Source organism: Eptatretus burgeri, chromosome 13 (genome assembly GCF_056783735.1).
Source record: "Eptatretus burgeri isolate ZD-2024b chromosome 13, Ebu_testis_v1, whole genome shotgun sequence".
NCBI classification, from domain to species: domain Eukaryota; kingdom Metazoa; phylum Chordata; class Myxini; order Myxiniformes; family Myxinidae; genus Eptatretus; species Eptatretus burgeri.
The window spans coordinates 77,052,754-77,071,423 of NC_140973.1; the positions used below are offsets into that span (position 1 = coordinate 77,052,754).

At 45.6% G+C, this 18,670-nt stretch overlaps 2 protein-coding genes across 10 annotated transcripts in view; one reads left to right on the forward strand and one right to left on the reverse strand.

Moving 5' to 3' along the window:
• LOC147014838 (sodium- and chloride-dependent creatine transporter 1-like) overlaps nucleotides 1-10,256 on the reverse strand; it is a 121,864-nt gene extending 111,608 nt beyond the window's left edge. Inside the window, exon 1 of the mRNA XM_085853205.1 lies at nucleotides 9,989-10,256. The gene's annotated coding sequence lies outside the window, so the exon portion shown is untranslated. The remainder of the gene's footprint in view (nucleotides 1-9,988) is intronic.
• Nucleotides 10,257-10,744: 488 nt separating this feature from the next.
• LOC147014839 (sodium- and chloride-dependent creatine transporter 1-like) overlaps nucleotides 10,745-18,670 on the forward strand; it is an 83,494-nt gene continuing 75,568 nt past the window's right edge. For 4 of the 9 annotated variants that reach the window (XM_085853196.1, XM_085853203.1, XM_085853197.1 and 1 more), the window contains exons 1-2: nucleotides 10,748-10,961; nucleotides 17,364-17,492. The gene's annotated coding sequence lies outside the window, so the exon portion shown is untranslated. Of the gene's footprint in view, nucleotides 10,962-17,363; nucleotides 17,493-18,670 lie in introns of all 9 variants that reach the window. The other 5 variants (XR_015050921.1, XM_085853195.1, XM_085853201.1 and 2 more) reach the window with 2 other exon arrangements.

Genomic DNA, 18,670 nt, shown 5'->3' on the forward strand with positions numbered 1-18,670 from the left:
CCTGTACTGCCTCCACCACTCTTTTTTTAATAACAACGAAAATCCACTCGTGCCACTCTTATCCCTTCTGTTATCTCTCAATTTGCAATCACTTTCGATAAAATTTCCAAACAAAATTTCTTACATCCCAATATGGCCTGCTTCTTTGGCTCATTGGAAGGGGAGTGAGGGAACGAATCCCTCATTACCCATTACATGACCCCGCCACCTTTCCACCACGGCTAAAAGGGGTCACGTCTCAATTGGGGTTGTGGTCCACCACCTTTTCTCCAGGGTTCGCGGAAGTCAGGTAAACCCCAATCTGGGGAGCGCCCCCCTCTTCTCCAGGGTTCACGGAAATCAGGTAAACCCTAATCGGGGAAGCAGCCTCCCCCTCTTCTCCATAACTCCCTGAAGACAGATAAACCCCACTCAGCTAGCCAAACCCCTCGTGTCCTCAGAGAGGTTTGAAGACCAAGAGACACACACCAGTGCCACTTGCTACTCATCTGCGCTCTACCCCATAGTCCCTGTGAGGCTGATAGAGAAATTAAAATCCAATTTCTAAAGGCCTACTCCTGGATGCAGCACCTCTAACCTATCTCCTACGTCACCACTCATCTCACGCTCAGGACTCCCACACACAGCAGGCTGCACACATTCCAAGGTTAGGTGTTCACATTCCACACCTTCAACCTTGCCTGCACACTGACCAACCGCCTCGCACTCCAGGGCTACATTCCCGAAAGCCACGTGAGTACCCACACAGACTTCGGCCTCGGCAACACATACCGGTGCCGAAGTCTGGAGTGTGGGCTCACAGCATTCATTCACAGGCATTCCACACACACATTCAGGGGTCACGCATACGTGCACCCCATCGGACAGAGCCTCTTCATTAACGTAAAATTCAATTTCGACTTTAAGCTTCTCGTCCGCACCATGTATGGATGTGCCCACGTACCTGCTTCGTTCCAGAGGCACCTCGGTCCGGTCGCTTCTCTCCAGCAGGTTGCTCATCATTGATTCGCCACTCTCCTCTGGGGCTGTCAGCTCCACATGCTAGACCTGCTCAACATGTATTTCATTCGTCAACAACCCCTTATGCTCCCTCAATGTCTCCATCACCAGGGTTTGCTCAAATTGTGGTGTCATCCGACGAGTGATGTCAATCAATTTCCACACCACTAACATTACTCCCTGTGGTGAGATCACACATCTCATATTATTGTGCTGTTCTACTTCCTGGCTCCATTTTCCTTTCCATTTGAGTCGTTCTTCCTCTCCGAGCCTTTTTAGTTGTTCGTTATCTTTCCGGAGTTTTTCCATCTCCGTGTACTCCAACTTTGCTCTCTCCTTTAGTCGGTCAATTTCAAATTCATGTTCTTTTTGTTTCCTATCCCACTGTCTCTCTTGTTCTTCCTTCTCCAATTTCGTCGTTTCCTTCAATTTATTGATTTCCCTTTCCTGCTTCATTCGTTGTTCTTCCAACATCTGCGCATACTCCAATCTTGCTTTGGCTTTGAACTGTTCGATCTGCACAGTGTGGTTCCTTAACGTTTCATTCTCCGTTCTCGTTCTTTCCTCTCGTAACATCCTCGGCTCGTTTTGTAATTCCCTCTCTCTGTTTTGGTGTTTCCGTAACTCAGAAGCTTTTTCCCCTAATTCCTTGCTCATCTCCACACCTCTTTTGCAGTCTTCCTCCCTCAATTAGTCCATTCTCTTACCGTATTCCTTGTTAATTTCCAGTTCATGTGCCTGTACATTTCCCCTGGACTTTAATTCCCGAAGCTGTTCGGACTTTTCCAACAATTCTTCCTTCCTTTTCTCCAGATTTTTCTCTCCTCTTTTTATCTCCTGTTCCAAGCTCTCCCTTATCTAATTGCCTGATCTTACCTCTTCCTTCAGTAGTTCCAATTCCCGTTTTTCCTTTTCCAGCTTTGTTTTCCATTCTTCTTCCAAGCTCTTCCTATCCCGGGAGTTACTAATTTGCTCCTCTATTCTTTTGTTCAGTTTGCTCTTCTCGTGTTCCAACTTATGGGTACTCCCCTCTACTTTCCTCATTTCCTCCTGTAGTTCCTTGAACTGTCTCGACTTTTCCAACAATTCTTCCTTCCTTTGCTCCAGATATTTCTCTCCTCTTTTTATCTTCTGTTCTCGGCTTTCTCTTGTCTGATTGCCTGATCTTACCTCTTCCTTCAGATGTTTAAATTCCAAATCGTGTATCCATCTGCACTCTGTCCCATCCCGCAATGCGCCGGCCAACCCACAATCCAGCCACCAAAATTCGTTCCTGTGCATCGGCCAATTGTTGTGACTCCTTGTGCACATGATTTTCCTGAACCTCGTCTGCCTGCCATAGTGCCTCGTCCAATTTAATTTGCAATTCCTCTAGATAATTTCCATCACCCCTCCTCTGCTCCAGGGTATCCTCCAATCGTGCATGAAGCTCGTCAATGTACGCGTCGTTGTCCTGCTTCGCCTGCCAGGACCACGTGGTTTGAACCGGTGGGCGGGAGCGTTTTCTTCATGCCGTGTGGCTCGTTGCGCTGTTATTAGCCCACTCCCGCTTCGTGTCACGCCAAGGTGGAGCCGCGCCGCCATTTCGCGACTCCATCTTTCTTTATAATTTCGAAGTTTTACACCCGATCTGCTCAAAATAAAATCAAAGCAAATTTTGAATTTGCGAGCGACGGGTTTTTTTTCCGCGCCTCTCGTAACCAATGTTCGAGATGCGAACGACACCAGATATTGTTCAATCAGTGTCCTGCAAATCTATTGAGGTGGAGGGGTTCTCATCCCAATCCTGACTACCAAATGTTACGGTTCGGCGACGGAGGGATTCTCAACCCACTCCGGACACCAATTGTTAATGGCTTCCGCGGTGTCGGGATTCGAAGTCCGTCACCGGTTTTTTTATTTTTATGAATCGGGCGGATTTACTGGCGCGATACGAACTAATTCAAAGCGGAAACTTCATGTGAATAGCCAGATTTATTGGGGACATCAGGGAACACGACACAAGCAAAGCATTCACGACAATGTTATAATTAATCTATAACCTGTTCTTAACTAGGGAGCTACGGATTATGGGTTTCAAAGGGGACTCTAACGAGATAAACCTTAAACGACATGCAGACAAGACATGGACAGCATGCAGACAAAACACAGAGGACTTGGTGATGTTTCATGGACGAGAGGAAAGTGTCAAAAGCACGAATGTGGCTTGTGACAAGCCGATGTCCACGGATTCGAGCCCCAAGCTCGAGCACGCCGCGTGGAAAGATGGCGGCGCCGTACTCTTTCTTCTCAAGGCACCGCTTGCGCACGTCCTACTCAGCGCGTTCTGACCCCGCGCAATGTCGACGGCATAAGACCGTCAGATCGATGGTGGGTCTCAGCTGGTTTCTCACAAAGATCAGCATAGAAGTCCAGGCCTGGCCTGTTCACCAGACAAGGCCAAATCGGGGCGTTGGGCTCCGGCAGGCTGGGTCCATGGGATTCCAAGACGTCATCGAGCCGTGAGGTGAGTGGGGACAGTCAGAGGCTCCATTACTGGACTCCGGATGAACCTGTCGATGTCTCCTCACGAAAGCCGATCACGCCACACCTCGGCGCTCAGTTTCACCACTGCGATCGCAGACTCGTCACGCTCAGGTTCAGCTTCTCTCCCGGCAGATTCAACACTGCCTTTCCTTATTCGACGCAGATTGCAGCCTCCCACTAGTCGTTTCTATACAGCAGAAGTCCTCACTCCACACTCAGGCTCAGTTACTCCCTCGGCAGATGGCAGACTCGACCTTCAGGTTCAGTTCCTCCACTGCCGATCGCACCACAGTTTGGCGCTCTCGGTGCAGATGCACACTGCCTTTCCTTCGTTCACTCGCCTCGAAGTCCCCTGGCTCCTCCCCCTAGATTCACTTTATTCTCTCAGCCACTCCCTCTCAACCGACTGGGCGGGGCCTCGTCCGGAGAGAGGAAAGAAGAACAAGAAGAAGCTCTCGGTACATCACCACCGCACGAACAATAAACAGCCTCTTACTCCTCCCGACACACATGTAACGTCCATTTACCTAGCTAAACATGCATCTAATGGGAGATCTGGGCTAACCCTATAATTAATAGCATATTAAGGGCCATTTCCGCAACAGTATGAATGTGTGTGTATGAATGGATGTGTGTATGAATGTGTATGTACGAATGTATGTGTGTATGAATGTGTATGTATGAATGTATGTGTGTATGAATATGTACGTATGAATGTGTGTGTATGAATGTATGTGTGTATGAATGTGTATGTACGAATGTATGTGTGTATGAATATGTACGTATGAATGTGTGTGTATGAATGCATGTGTGTATGAATGTATGTGTGTATGAATGTATGTGTATGAATGTGTGTGTATATGTATGAATGTATATGTATGTGTATGACTGTATGTGTATGTGTATGAATGTATGTGTGTATGAATATGTATGTGTATATGAATGGATGTGTGTATGAATGGATGTGTGTATGAATGTGTATGTATGAATGTATGTGTGTATGAATGTGTGTGTATGAATGTATGTGTATGAATGTATGTGTGTGTATGAATGTATGTGTATATGTATGAATGTATTTGTATGTGTATGACTGTATGTGTATGTGTATGAATGTATGTGTGTATGAATGTATGTGTGTATGAATGTGTATGTACGAATGTATGTGTGTATGAATATGTACGTATGAATGTGTGTGTATGAATGTATGTGTGTATGAATGTGTATGTACGAATGTATGTGTGTATGAATATGTACGTATGAATGTGTGTGTATGAATGCATGTGTGTATGAATGTATGTGTTTATGAATGTATGTGTATGAATGTGTGTGCATATGTATGAATGTATATGTATGTGTATGACTGTATGTGTATGTGTATGAATGCATGTGTGTATGAATATGTATGTGTATATGAATGGATGTCTGTATGAATGGATGTGTGTATGAATGTGTATGTACGAATGTATGTGTGTATGAATGTGTGTGTATGAATGTATGTGTATGAATGTATGTGTGTGTATGAATGTATGTGTATATGTATGAATGTATTTGTATGTGTATGACTGTATGTGTATGTGTATGAATGTATGTGTCTATGAATGTATGTGTGTATGAATGTGTATGTACGAATGTATGTGTGTATGAATATGTGTGTATGAATGCATGTGTGTATGAATGTATGTGTGTATGAATGTATGTGCATGAATGTGTGTGTATATGTATGAATGTATATGTATGTGTATGACTGTATGTGTATGTGTATGAATGCATGTGTGTATGAATATGTATGTGTATATGAATGGATGTCTGTATGAATGGATGTGTGTATGAATGTGTATGTACGAATGTATGTGTGTATGAATGTGTGTGTATGAATGTATGTGTATGAATGTATGTGTGTGTATGAATGTATGTGTATATGTATGAATGTATTTGTATGTGTATGACTGTATGTGTATGTGTATGAATGTATGTGTGTATGAATGTATGTGTGTATGAATGTGTATGTACGAATGTATGTGTGTATGAATATGTACGTATGAATGTGTGTGTATGAATGTATGTGTGTATGAATGTATGTGTGTATGAATGTGTGTATGAATGTATGTGTGTATGAATGTATGTGTGTATGAATGTGTGTATGAATGTATGTGTGTATGAATGTATGTGTGTATGAATGTATGTGTATATGTATGAATGTATATGTATGTGTATGACTATGTGTATGTGTATGAATGTATGTGTGTATGAATATGTATGTGTGTATGAATGCATGTGTGTATGAATGTATGTGTGTATGAATGTGTATATGAATGTGTCTGTATGAATGTATGTGTGTATGAATGTATGTGTGTATGAATGTATGTGTATGAATGTATGTGTATATGAATGTATGTGTGTATGAATGTATGTGTGTATGAATGTGTATGTATGAATGTATGTGTGTATAAATGTATGTGTATGAATGTATGTGTGTGTATGAATGTATGTGTATATGTATGAATGTATATGTATGTGTATGAATGTATGTGTGTATGAATATGTATGTGTATATGAATGTATTTGTGTATGGATGTATGTGTGTATGAATGTATGTGTATGAATGTGTATGTATGAATGTATGTGTGTATGAATGTGTGTGTATGAATGTGTGTGTATATGTATGAATGTATATGTATGTGTATGACTGTATGTGTATGTGTATGAATGTATGTGTGTATGAATATGTATGTGTATATGAATGGATGTGTGTATGAATGGATGTGTGTATGAATGTGTATGTATGAATGTATGTGTGTATGAATGTGTGTGTATGAATGTATGTGTATGAATGTATGTGTGTGTATGAATGTATGTGTATATGTATGAATGTATTTGTATGTGTATGACTGTATGTGTATGTGTATGAATGTATGTGTGTATGAATGTATGTGTGTATGAATGTGTATGTACGAATGTATGTGTGTATGAATATGTACGTATGAATGTGTGTGTATGAATGTATGTGTGTATGAATGTGTATGTACGAATGTATGTGTGTATGAATATGTACGTATGAATGTGTGTGTATGAATGCATGTGTGTATGAATGTATGTGTTTATGAATGTATGTGTATGAATGTGTGTGCATATGTATGAATGTATATGTATGTGTATGACTGTATGTGTATGTGTATGAATGCATGTGTGTATGAATATGTATGTGTATATGAATGGATGTCTGTATGAATGGATGTGTGTATGAATGTGTATGTACGAATGTATGTGTGTATGAATGTGTGTGTATGAATGTATGTGTATGAATGTATGTGTGTGTATGAATGTATGTGTATATGTATGAATGTATTTGTATGTGTATGACTGTATGTGTATGTGTATGAATGTATGTGTCTATGAATGTATGTGTGTATGAATGTGTATGTACGAATGTATGTGTGTATGAATATGTGTGTATGAATGCATGTGTGTATGAATGTATGTGTGTATGAATGTATGTGCATGAATGTGTGTGTATATGTATGAATGTATATGTATGTGTATGACTGTATGTGTATGTGTATGAATGCATGTGTGTATGAATATGTATGTGTATATGAATGGATGTCTGTATGAATGGATGTGTGTATGAATGTATGTGTATGAATGTATGTGTATGAATGTATGTGTATGAATGTATGTGTATGAATGTATGTGTATGTGTATGAATGTATGTGTATGTGTATGAATGTATGTGTATGTGTATGAATGTATGTGTATGTGTATGAATGTATGTGTATGTGTATGAATGTATGTGTATGTGTATGAATGTATGTGTGTATGAATGTATGTGTGTATGAATGTGTGTATGAATGTATGTGTGTATGAATGTATGTGTGTATGAATGTATGTGTATATGTATGAATGTATATGTATGTGTATGACTATGTGTATGTGTATGAATGTATGTGTGTATGAATATGTACGTATGAATGTGTGTGTATGAATGTATGTGTGTATGAATGTATGTGTGTATGAATGTATGTGTGTATGAATGTGTGTATGAATGTATGTGTGTATGAATGTATGTGTGTATGAATGTGTGTATGAATGTATGTGTGTATGAATGTATGTGTGTATGAATGTATGTGTATATGTATGAATGTATATGTATGTGTATGACTATGTGTATGTGTATGAATGTATGTGTGTATGAATATGTATGTGTGTATGAATGTATGTGTGTATGAATGTATGTGTGTATGAATGTGTATATGAATGTGTCTGTATGAATGTATGTGTGTATGAATGTATGTGTGTATGAATGTATGTGTATGAATGTATGTGTATATGAATGTATGTGTGTATGAATGTATGTGTGTATGAATGTGTATGTATGAATGTATGTGTGTATAAATGTATGTGTATGAATGTATGTGTGTGTATGAATGTATGTGTATATGTATGAATGTATATGTATGTGTATGAATGTATGTGTGTATGAATATGTATGTGTATATGAATGTATTTGTGTATGGATGTATGTGTGTATGAATGTATGTGTATGAATGTGTATGTATGAATGTATGTGTATATGGATGTATGTGTGTATGAATGTATGTGTATGAATGTATGTGTGTATGAATGTATGTGTGTATGAATGTATGTGTATGTGTGAATGAATGTATGTGTGTGTATGAATGTATGTGTGTGTATGAATGTATGTGTGTGTATGAATGTATGTGTGTGTATGAATGTATGTGTGTATGAATGTATGTGTATGAATGTATGTATATGAATGTATGTGTGTATGAATGTATGTGTGTATGAATGTGTGTATATGAATGTATTTGTATGTATGATTGTATGTGTGTATGAATGTATGTGTGTATGAATGTATGTGTGTATGAATGTATGTGTGTGTATGAATGTGTATGTGTGAATGAATGTATGTGTGAGTGAATGTATGTGTGAATGAATGTATGTGTGAATGAATGTATGTGTGAGTGAATGTGTGTGTGAATGAATGTGTGTATGAATGTATGTGTGTATGAATGTATGTGTGTATGAATGTATGTGTGTATGAATGTGTGTATGAATGTATGTGTGTATGAATGTATGTGTATATGTATGAATGTATATGTATGTGTATGACTATGTGTATGTGTATGAATGTATGTGTGTATGAATGTATGTGTGTATGAATGTATGTGTGTATGAATGTATGTGTATATGAATGTGTCTGTATGAATGTATGTGTGTATGAATGTATGTGTGTATGAATGTATGTGTGTATGAATGTATGTGTATGAATGTATGTGTATATGAATGTATGTGTGTATGAATGTATGTATGAATGTATGTGTGTATAAATGTATGTGTATGAATGTATGTGTGTGTATGAATGTATGTGTATATGTATGAATGTATATGTATGTGTATGAATGTATGTGTGTATGAATATGTATGTGTATATGAATGTATGTGTGTATGAATGTATGTGTGTATGAATGTATGTGTGTATGAATGTATGTGTGTATGAATGTGTATGTATGAATGTATGTGTATATGGATGTATGTGTGTATGAATGTATGTGTATGAATGTATGTGTATGAATGTATGTGTATGAATGTATGTGTATGAATGTATGTGTATGAATGTATGTGTATGAATGTATGTGTATGAATGTATGTGTATGAATGTATGTGTATGAATGTATGTGTATGAATGTATGTGTATATATGATTGTATGTGTGTATGAATGTGTATATATGAATGTATGTGTGTATGAATGTATGTGTGTGTCTGAATGTATGTGTGTATGAATGTATGTGTGTATGAATGTATGTGTATGTGTGAATGAATGTATGTGTGTGTGTGTATGAATGTATGTGTGTGTATGAATGTATGTGTGTATGAATGTATGTATATGAATGTATGTGTGTATGAATGTATGTGTGTATGAATGTGTGTATATGGATGTATTTGTATGTATGATTGTATGTGTGTATGAATGTATGTGTGTATGAATGTATGTGTGTGTATGAATGTGTATGTGTGAATGAATGTATGTGTGAGTGAATGTATGTGTGAATGAATGTATGTGTGAATGAATGTATGTGTGTATGAATGTGTGTGTATGAATGTGTGTGTTTGCATGTGTCTGAACATGTGCATGAATGTGTGTGTTTCAATGTGTATGTGTGTTTGAATATGTGTGTGTGTGTGTTTTTGTGCACACTGTTAAGTGCATGAATGTGTGTTTTTGATATAAACTTACACACACACACACACACACACACACACACACACACACACACACACACACACACACACACACACACACACACACACACACACACACACACACACACACACACACACACACACACACACACACACACACACTTATTGGTAGAGATTTTTTTACTTACCCGACCACAGAGTATGGAAAAATAGGGACAATACCTCCCTCTGGGCGCTCACCTGGTTGCGGCTGGATAAGGTAACCAGGTAACCGCTGGTAGGCATGGATGACCCACAAAATATGTGACGGAGAAGAAAGTAAATACGGATGGATTTTATTTTTTTAATGCAGTAAACAAAGTTCGGTACATCACGGGTGATAAAGGTTGTGGTGAAGTTTCATCGAAATTGTGTGTTTACATCGAGGTTGTGAACACGGACCGACGGACCGACGGAACGACGGACCGACGGACCGACGGACCGACGGACCGACGGACCGACGGACCGACGGACCGACGGACCGACGGACCGACGGACCGACGGACCGACGGACCGACGGACCGACGGACCGACATCCCATAAGCTCCCCAGAAGTACGATCCACGTGAGCGAAAAACAAACCTCCATTTGTTATTATATTGTTGTTAATCCTTCATTCGTTCGTTCTTTATTCGTTTGTAATTGCTCGTTAAAAATTTGTTCAATGTTCGTTCTTTTTCTTATTGCTTGGTTATTCTTTCCATTGTTTTTTTTTTAATCTTTCAATCTTTTTATTATTCTTTCCATTGGTTTTTTTCACACATCGTTCGTTTTTCTTTCCATCATTTAAAAAAAATTATTTCCATCGTTTTATTATTCGTTCTATTGATTTTATTCCAACATCGTTCGTTTTTCTCTCCATCATTAAAAAAAAAATCTTTCCGTCGTTACAATTTTCCTTCCATCGTTTTTATTCCTTCATCGTTCGTTATTCTTTGCATGTTTTTTTTTTTTAATTTTTTTCCTTTACCGGGTTCGCCATTCTCCTTCGTTCGTTTGACGGCACGTGCGGCGCACCACGTGATACAGCAGGCGATTGTCGGTTCGCTTTTGTACAATGTTGAAGATGAAGAAGACTATAAGGATGGTGAGGTTGCGGGTCGATCGTCGTCGCGCTCATTGATGGAGAGAAGTCTGTGATTGGGGATCTGACCGGTTTGGCCTCGGTTCGAGGGTGAGTGGTCCGTGCTGAACCTGCTTCCTCACGTCCTGTGTTCCTCTGTATTAAATTTAAAAAGTACCATATTCATGAATCGTTATTAAATTGAGTAAACGGACCGTGTTGGCGAGCGAGCACGGGGAATCAAGATTCCTTAGGAGGCTACACCGTGGAGGACGAGAGGTCACGGGCTTACAGCCATGTTCTTACAGGTGCAAGGTGTGCACATGATGGGTGAAGTTGTTTATCGTGAGTCCCTGAAAGGGAAGGTAATCTAGTGGGGTCACCACCCAGCGCAGACAGTCTGGGGGGGGGGAGGGAAGGAGAGTGGGGGGGAGGGAAGGAGAGTGGGAGGGGAAGGAGAGTGGGAGGGGAAGGAGAGTGGGGGGGAGAGGGGAAGGAGAGTGGGGGGGAGAGGGGAAGGAGAGGGGGGGAGAGGGGAAGGAGAGAGGGGAAGGAGAGTGGGGGGGGGAGAGTGGGGGGAGAGGGGAAGGAGAGTGGGGGGGGGAGAGGGGAAGGAGAGTGGGGGGGGGAGAGGGGAAGGAGAGTGGGGGGAGAGAGGGAAGGAGAGTGGGGGAGGGAGAGGGAAGGAGGGGAAGGAGAGTGGGGGGGGGAGAGGGGAAGGAGAGTGGGGGGGAGAGGGGAAGGAGAGTGGGGGGGAGAGGGGAAGGAGAGAGTGGGGGGGAGAGGGGAAGGAGAGTGGGGGGGGGAGAGGGGAAGGAGAGTGGGGGGGAGAGGGGAAGGAGAGTGGGGGGGGGAGAGGGGAAGGAGAGTGGGGGGGGAGAGGGGAAGGAGAGTGGGGGGGAGAGGGGAAGGAGAGTGGGGGGGGAGAGGGGAAGGAGAGTGGGGGGGGGGGGAAGGAGAGTGGGGGGGGAGAGAGGGGAAGGAGAGTGGGGGGGGGAGAGGGGAAGGAGAGTGGGGGGGAGAGGGGAAGGAGAGAGTGGGGGGAGAGGGGAAAGGAGAGTGGGGGGGGGAGAGAGGGGAAGGAGAGTGGGGGGGAGAGGGAAGGAGAGTGGGGGGGGGGAGAGGGGAAGGAGAGTGGGGGGAGAGGGGAAGGAGAGTGGGGGGGAGAGGGGAAGGAGAGTGGGGGGGAGAGGGAAGGAGAGTGGGGGGGAGAGGGGAAGGAGAGTGGGGGGGGGAGAGGGGAAGGAGAGTGGGGGGGGAGAGGGGAAGGAGAGTGGGGGGGAGAGGGGGAAGGAGAGTGGGGGGGGAGAGGGGAAGGAGAGTGGGGGGGGAGAGGGGAAGGAGAGTGGGGGGGGAAGAGGGGAAGGAGAGAGTGGGGGGAGAGGGGAAGGAGAGTGGGGGGGAGAGGGGAAGGAGAGTGGGGGGGAGAGGGGAAGGAGAGTGGGGGGGGGGAGAGGGGAAGGAGAGAGTGGGGGGGAGAGGGGAAGGAGAGTGGGGGGGAGGGGAAGGAGAGTGGGGGGGGAGAGGGAAGGAGAGTGGGGGGGGGAGAGGGGAAGGAGAGTGGGGGGGAGAGGGGGAAGGAGAGTGGGGGGGGAGAGGGGAAGGAGAGTGGGGGGGAGAGGGGAAGGAGAGTGGGGGGGGGGGAGAGGGGAAGGAGAGTGGGGGGAGAGGGGAAGGAGAGTGGGGGGGAGAGGGAAGGAGAGTGGGGGGGAGAGGGGAAGGAGAGTGGGGGGGGAGAGGGGAAGGAGAGTGGGGGGGAGAGGGGAAGGAGAGTGGGGGGGGAGAGGGGAAGGAGAGAGTGGGGGGGAGAGGGGAAGGAGAGTGGGGGGGGAGAGGGAAGGAGAGTGGGGGGGAGAGGGGAAGGAGAGTGGGGGGGGAGAGGGGAAGGAGAGTGGGGAAGGAGAGGGGAAGGAGAGTGGGGGGGAGAGGGAAGGAGAGTGGGGGGGGAGAGGGGAAGGAGAGTGGGGGGGGAGAGGGGAAGGAGAGTGGGGGGGGAGAGGGGAAGGAGAGTGGGGGGGAGAGGGGAAGGAGAGTGGGGGGAGAGGGGAAGGAGAGTGGGGGGGGAGAGGGGAAGGAGAGTGGGGGGGGGAGAGGGGAAGGAGAGTGGGGGGGAGAGGGGAAGGAGAGTGGGGGGGGGGGGAGAGGGGAAGGAGGAGAGTGGGGGGGGAGAGAGGGAAGGAGAGTGGGGGGGGGAGAGGGGAAGGAGAGTGGGGGGGGAGAGGGGAAGGAGAGTGGGGGGGGAGAGGGGAAGGAGAGTGGGGGGGGGGAGAGGGGAAGGAGAGTGGGGGGGGGAGAGAGGGAAGGAGAGTGGGGGGGGAGAGGGGAAGGAGAGTGGGGGGGGAGAGGGGAAGGAGAGTGGGGGGGAGAGGGGAAGGAGAGTGGGGGGGAGAGGGGAAGGAGAGTGGGGGGGAGAGGGGAAGGAGAGTGGGGGGGAGAGGGGAAGGAGAGTGGGGGGGGGGGGGAGAGGGGAAGGAGAGTGGGGGGGAGAGGGAAGGAGAGTGGGGGGGGAGAGGGGAAGGAGAGTGGGGGGGAGAGGGGAAGGAGAGTGGGGGGGGGAGGGGAAGGAGAGTGGGGGGGGAGAGGGGAAGGAGAGTGGGGGGAGAGGGGAAGGAGAGTGGGGGGGGGAGAGGGGAAGGAGAGTGGGGGGGGAGAGGGGAAGGAGAGTGGGGGGGAGAGGGAAGGAGAGTGGGGGGGGAGGGGAAGGAGAGTGGGGGGGAGAGGGGAAGGAGAGTGGGGGGGGAGAGGGGAAGGAGAGTGGGGGGGGAGAGGGGAAGGAGAGTGGGGGGGGGGAGAGGGGAAGGAGAGTGGGGGGGGGAGAGGGGAAGGAGAGTGGGGGGGAGAGGGAAGGAGAGAGAGTGGGGGGGGGGAGAGGGGAAGGAGAGTGGGGGGGGAGAGGGGAAGGAGAGTGGGGGGGGAGAGAGGGAAGGAGAGTGGGGGGAGAGGGAAGAGGAGAGTGAGAGGGGAAGGAGAGTGGGGGGAGAGGGAAGGAGAGTGGGGGGAGAGGGGAAGGAGAGTGGGGGGGAGAGGGGGAGAGGGGAAGGAGAGTGGGGGGGGGGGGGGAGAGGGGAAGGAGAGTGGGGGGGGGAGAGGGGAAGGAGAGTGGGGGGGGGGAGAGGGGAAGGAGAGTGGGGGGGAGAGGGGAAGGAGAGTGGGGGGGGAGAGTGGGGGGAGAGGGGAAGGAGAGTGGGGGGGGGGAGAGGGGAAGGAGAGTGGGGGGGAGAGGGGAAGGAGAGTGGGGGGGGAGAGTGGGGGGAGAGAGGGAAGGAGAGTGGGGGGGGAGAGGGGAAGGAGAGTGGGGGGGAGAGGGGAAGGAGAGTGGGGGGGGAGAGGGGAAGGAGAGTGGGGGGGAGAGGGGAAGGAGAGTGGGGGGGAGAGGGGAAGGAGAGTGGGGGGGAGAGTGGGGGAGAGGGGAAGGAGAGTGGGGGGGGAGAGGGGAAGGAGAGTGGGGGGGGGAGAGGGGAAGGAGAGTGGGGGGGGGGAGAGTGGGGGGGAGAGGGGAAGGAGAGTGGGGGGGAGAGGGGAAGGAGAGTGGGGGGTGGAGAGGGGAAGGAGAGTGGGGGAAGGAGAGGTGTGGGGGGGGGAAGGAGAGTGGGGGGGCGGTAAGCTCTCCTGATTTCAAGCTTGAAGGGGGAGGGGCTACTCCTGATTTCAAGCTTAAAGGGGGAGGAGGGATTCTCCTCTCTCTCTCTCCTTGAATCTGGTGAGGCAAGAAAATCTTTTGTGGGAAGGAGGTTGATCTCAGATGTAGCTGTCGTTGGGGGCAGAGGGGTGTGGTTGGTCAGGTCAGGTATGGGAACATGCGCCAGAGCAGCGTGTCGATGCGTACACTTTCCGCCGGTACTCCAGCGGACTCTGTCTTACCATCCCCGAGGCAGATGCTTGGCCCATTCCCATCTCCTTTTGATGCTGATCCACCTGTTGCAACCATGAGATGTGTGGTCAGCCCATTGGCCTCCTCCACTCACAAGGCTCCCTCACTGAGAGAATCTGGTGAGCAGGAGCAGCGTCAGGAAAACGAGACGCATGTCCATACAGCCGCAGTTGACGCTCACGGACTATTTAGGTAACAAATCTAATTTGAGTCTCAGCAACCGCTCGTTGGGCACAAAGTCCAGCTGGCGATAGCCAATGATTCTCTGAAGTGACCTGGTAACAAAGGAATTAAGTCTCTGTCTCAGATCCCCTGGTCGGAGTCCAAGTCTCACATTTGTAGAGCAAGACGGGAAGCACCAAGGACCTGAAGGGTCGGATTTTCGTCCTCCCGCACAGGTACCGACAGCGCCATATCCCATGATCCAGTGAATCTCTGACTCCCCAGGCACCCAGACATCTATTGACCTCTGGCTCACAGCCAGAAGGTAAGTGAATCTCTCCATGACCTCAACATCCTCACCACAAACAGGTACAGACAGGGTAGCAGCATTCAAGATGTCATTGAAAGCCTGGATCTTAGTTTTGACCCAGGAAACCCGTAATCCCAGCGTCTCTGACTCGTCATTTAGCACCTCGAGGGCCCCCAAAAGGATATCCCATCTCCGCAAAGATGACTGCATCATCTGTGAAATCGAGGTCAGAGATCTTGACATTCCCAAACGATGCACTGCAGCTTGATCTCTCTGACATCCTCCCCAGAATCCAGTCCATACAAGTGCTGAAAAGTGTGGGGGCCAGAACACACCCCTGACGAACTCCAGTAACAATTGGAAATAAGTCGGAGATGGTACCACCACATTTCACAGCACTCTCAGTACCAGAGTAGAGTTCAGATATCAGATTAATCAATTTTGGGGACACCCTACGAAGACCAAGAATCCTCCAGAGGGCATCCTGATTCACTGAATCAAATGCTTTACAGAGATCAACATGGGCTGCAAGCAGCCCCTGCCGAAACTCTCGTCTGCGTTCGGTGAGGACAATCGTAATACAGTCGTTGACCAGTGTTACCTCAATTATCATTGGAGTCAGCTTATTGAACACAGCTGCAGCAACTCAGTGGGCATGGTAACCATCAAGACGACAAGACCAATAGTAGATGTAACCACCCCCCATGATCTTGCCACTGTCTGGTCTCAGAACCTGAGAGAGTGCTGCAATACCGATGTTCAAATGCTTGAGCTCAGATGATAACAGAAACAGGTGATCATCCTCTCTTGGGGATTGGACATTCCAGGCACTCACCCAAGGAGACAGCCATCTGGTGGATGACACCTCAGCACCAATCCAACACACATTACCGCCACGATCTGACCCGTTAAGATTACTCCGTGGTATGGGTGATGTGCCTCCATTTCTTTTATTTTACTTTCCTTTTTACACTTCTTTCAACTTTCTCCATTTTGTCACTACCTGTGTGCTTCAACTCACTCACTCTCAAATTGTTGGGGCATGAGCTGCCTGCCATCATGTTCACGAAAAACCAGCAGCTGCTGACTTTTATCCGGTTTTAAGTTTAGGTAATGGCTGTCACACCATCATCGCTAGGCATTGTCAGTGTAGGTGGGAGAACTTTCAGTTCTATACCGGGTAACGTCTGCCTGAAGCAAGGCAGACCCTTGCCAATAGGTGTCCTGGTCAGCCTGTCTCTTCTGTCTGGTCTGTTGGCTCAGACCATACAGAAGAGACAGGCTGACCAGGATACCTATTGGCTTCGTCGAAAACCAAAAAGAGTGACAATAATGTCAGGCTTATGAAAAATGCGAAGCATACAGTGTCAGAATGAGTCGGTATGTTTTGTCAAGTACTTGTAAAGCTGTTTTTGAAAAGTGTAATTCCTCTCGATGTTTGTGTTAATCTTTGTCTTTTAGACTTTGTGAAACCTTTGTTTGTCATGTGACAGGTAAGACTGTTATTGGGATGTAAATCAAAGTACATTATTTATCTTTTCGCTTGTGGAGATTGTGGATTGTAATATGTTGGTAAAACCTCTCAATATTTACATCAGTGTTTGAATGGACGTAGGTCTGCTGTATCTTCTGATATTAAGACATATTTATATGATCAATTTAATGAAGTTGGGCATGTTTTAAATCATTGTTCTATTCAAATTATAGACTCTGTTAAAGTTAATTATTTTGATAGAGGAGTGTAATGTTGAGCAAGGACACAGAGAGGACTGTATGATCTATCCTTTGGGCGTTGATGACGGTACAAGGAACTGGGTCAGTTTATCAAGATAATGTTTTTGCTAATCCAATCAGAAGGAAACCCAGAGGTCATGGGCGTCATAGTCAGTGTCGTATGGCTCCAAAAATGGAAATTTCAGAGATATAATTGAAAAACTTAAAGGTTTTATTTTAATTTTTTTTTATGTTCTTCTGAGGTCATGTTCCAAACGCGCCTTGTAGCATGGTTCTGATAAAGAAGTCTACTCCCAAAGTTGATAGGATCTGCGAGTTCTTAATTTGTGATTGTTTCTTTTTTCTTTCCAACAAACAGGTAGATAAGCTTCGGCTTTTCTATTTTTCGGGATACTAAACGTGTAGAGGGATACCCCCCCTCCCCATATTTCTGCAGGTCGATCAAGGTCCGCAGACTACCAAGATCAACAATCACTGCTCACCTTCACTCTTTCATTCCTCTTTTTTTTTTTTTCCTGCCTTTGGAACAAACTCCCACACTCTTCAATCCCACTCTTCCCTCCAGGTATTCCAAACAGCTGTTCACCACCATCTCTTAATTATCTTCCCCCATCCAAAACTACGATCTTTTCTACCCCCGTTAAACTACCCCAAACCCACCTCCAAATTCCCTGCTTTCCTTCCTCAAAGTCCCTGTCGTGTAAGTCCCGAAAGTCCTTATCGTGTCCATCTTGTTTTCCCTGTGTATGCTGCACCATCCCTCTCTCTTCCACAGATCTCCTCATGTCTTTGTTCCTCACACTTTTTTTCCTTCCCTCTTCTGCCCCTCTTTGTTTCCTGCTCCCCTTGTTGTACATTCTGTGTGTTACCTGTCATACGAGCCTTGACATTGTATACAAAAAAATATATAGATTTTGGTAAATTTCTTAAAACACTTGGTATAGATATAGTAAAGGACATTTTGGAAACTGTGCATGTTCGTCTTCCCCTTTTAAAAAAAATAAATGGTCCTTGTGGACACATTTCTGGTGATTTGAATATAATTAGTCATAATAGTGAAATTAGGGATCTCATTAAGATGTGAGCTAAATATAGGGAACCAGAAACTCAACCTTGGAGCTACATTCGTTCTTCAATTGTGGATTCTGTCTCTAACTTTGTGAACAAAATGTGCACCAAATTTAAGTTTTCTGGAAACAGTTTTAATGCATTGTTTAACAGAGTTGTTGAAGTCCTGGATAATGGGTTTAAGTTTTTTTTTAGTAGTCGGGGCTTGCTTTCACTGGGTCATTCTAAACCAGTGTTGAACATAGAGTGTTCGTAAAGACATTCGGGATCTCCATTATAGCTATGTAATAGCTCCAGCGGATAAGGCTGCTAATAATTTTGTTGTGGTTTGTAAAAAGTTTAATGTTGAGGTTTTATTAAGAGAGTTAGGCATTGATACGGTTACTTTCACTAGTGTAGGAAATAGCACATATGTTCCTTGTCATGTCACTCCAAGATATTATCTCTGAGCATCAGAAAGTTTTAGTTAATTTCAGTGTTGCATGTCAAGAGGTAAATCTTTGTCGTCCTCGACTTTTCTGAATCCCGAAGCTTCATAAGAACCCGTACAAGTAGAGGTTTTTTGCGGGTGCCAAGCAGTGGTCCACTAAACGGTTATCTATTATCGTTAACTCAGGCTTGCAAGTTGTTCGGGAACAGTTCAGGAAATGTTCAGCAATTGCGAAGGATTCTGGT